Here is a 2,491-nt window from a genome sequence, read left to right on the forward strand (position 1 = left end):
AATGTTCCCCTATGAGAGCCGTCTTAACTGACACTACACAAGTCGCTCTAAGTTTAGAAAATGTTCCTGCACTACTTTGGTCAAACTTGGATGGAATTTCAGCCCTTGTACAGGCTCCGAAATAGCATCCAAGTCGTAAGAAAGTCGCAGGCAAAGTCGTACTACTTTGTTGTCGCAGCAGTGTGAACCAAGCCTAAAATGTTAGTTAGAGGTTGACTTTAATTCATTAGTGAAGTCCATCTAGTTACATAGTTGGTAAGGTTGAATAGACAACAATCCATCCAGTTTAACCTGTGTAGGTGTGTGTAAAAAAATCATTTCCCATATCCCTGTACCCTGTATATTGTTTTCGCTAAGATGCACATCCAACAGTCATTTAAAACTATCCATACTTCCTGCCGACACCACCGACTGTGGAAGAGTGTTCCACATCCTTACTGCCCTGACAGTGAAAAACCCCCTATGCAGCTTAAGGTTAAATTGCTTCTCTTCCAGTCTCATCGTGTGACCCCGTGTCCTCTTACACTCCCTGGGACTGAAAAGTTTCATACTTACGCTTGGATCACTGTTGATATATTAGTAAATCGCTATCATATCTACTCTTAACGTCTCTTCTCCAGGGAGAAATTTAGTGCTTGTAGTCGTTGCTCATAATTGAGGTCATCCAGTCCCCATATTAAAGCGGAGTTCCCCCCCAAAAATGGAACTTCTGCTTTAAGCACTCTTGACCCCCTGACATGCCACATGGCATGTCATTTTTTTTTGAGGGGGGGGGACAGGGACACGTCACAGGTCCCAGAAGATTGCCCGGCCATTCAAGACAGCGCAGTGCGACTAACGCATGCGCAGTGTGTGAAGCTGCTCCTTCTCCATCCTGAAAGCCCCTAGGGCAGGTGTAGACAGCCTTTGAGAGATGGAGATCTACTTGAACAACACTAATGAAGTCAAAGATCACCACCCCCCCCCTTTTTTTTTTCTTTTTTTTTTGATAAAATATTTATGCTCAGAACAAAAATAAAATAGGTATTACAAGAGAGTGCAGGCTTTAGGAGTGCGTTATGCAGAGAATTAAGGGTTCACCAGTGCATTATGCTCAGAATGCAGGAATCATGAGTGCATTATGCTCAGAATGCAGGGTTATGAAGTGCATTGCGCTCAGAATGCAGGGTTAAGGAGTGCGTTGCACTCAGAATGCAGGGATGAGGAGCGTATTTTTTGCTCAGAATGCATGGATCAGAAATGCGTTGCGCTCAGAATGCAGGGTTCAGAAGTGCGTTGCGCTCAAAATGCAGGGTTCAGGAGTGTGTTGTGCTCAGAATTCAGGGTTAAGGAGTGTATTAGGCTCAGAATGCAAGGTTCGAGAGGGTGGGGGGGTGATGTGTAGGGTGGTAGAGGACACTGCTAGGGGGGTGACCCTGCCCATAACAGTGTCCTCTGCCCCCTTCACATCACCCCCAACACACACACAGTGGTGTCTTCTGCACCCCCCCCTTTTCCCTATAGCGGTAACCTCTGGCCCCCCTTCCCTCCCATAGCTGTGTCTTACCTTTTTCCACAGCGGAGACCAGAAGGCAGCACAGTTCTGGACAGAGGACAGGAGCTGGCAGTCGATTTTCATATTAGCAAGCTGGTGATTAGTTGCTTAGGACCACCCTGTGTTCTAACAACCAATCACCAGCGGTTTAACTTAAAAAGTTAATTTGACGGGCTCCTACCCCCGCCCTCAGTCCTGAGCTGTGCTTCCTCCCAGTCTCCTCTATTCACTGATAACAGCGGTGGAGGAGGCTGGAGGGAGAGAGGGACCAGGAAATAAAAGGTGCAGCGGAACCACAGGGAGGCTGGAGGCGGGAGGGAGAGAAAGACCGGGACAGGGGGATAGAAGGCACGGCGGAGCCGCGGAGGAGGCTGGGAGGAAAGACAAGGACTGGCAACTAGAAGACAGGGGTCGGCGGCGCAGGAATCTGTTTACAGTCTACCTATTGTGTTAATATTTCTACATCCCAAGTGCATTACCTTACATTTCCATTACCATCTAAATGTGCTAGTGCATCTAATGCCGTGTACACACGAGCGGAATGTCCGACAGAAAAAGTCCGACAGGAGCTTTTCATCTTATATTCCAATCGTGTATATGCCCCATCTGACTTTTTACGTCGAAAATTCTGACAGACCTAGAAAGAGAACATGTAAATTTTTCCGATGGAACCAATTCCCATCTGGAAAACCGCTCGACTGTATGCTGATCCGAAATACCAAAAATGACACATGCTCTGAAGCAAGTACGAGGCGGAAGCTATTGGCTACTGGCTATTGAACTTCCGTTTTCTAGTCCCCTCGTACGCGTTGTACGTCACCGCGTTCTTGACGGTCGGAATTTGGTGTGACAGTGTGTATGCAAGACAGTTTGAGTGGAGTTCTGTCAGAAAAACCTTCAGAGTTTATTCTGACGGGAAAACCAGTCGTGTGTACAGGGCATAACAATTACCCTCTC

The sequence above is a fragment of the Aquarana catesbeiana genome, linkage group LG04 (genome assembly GCF_042186555.1).
Source record: "Aquarana catesbeiana isolate 2022-GZ linkage group LG04, ASM4218655v1, whole genome shotgun sequence".
Classification (NCBI taxonomy): domain Eukaryota; kingdom Metazoa; phylum Chordata; class Amphibia; order Anura; family Ranidae; genus Aquarana; species Aquarana catesbeiana.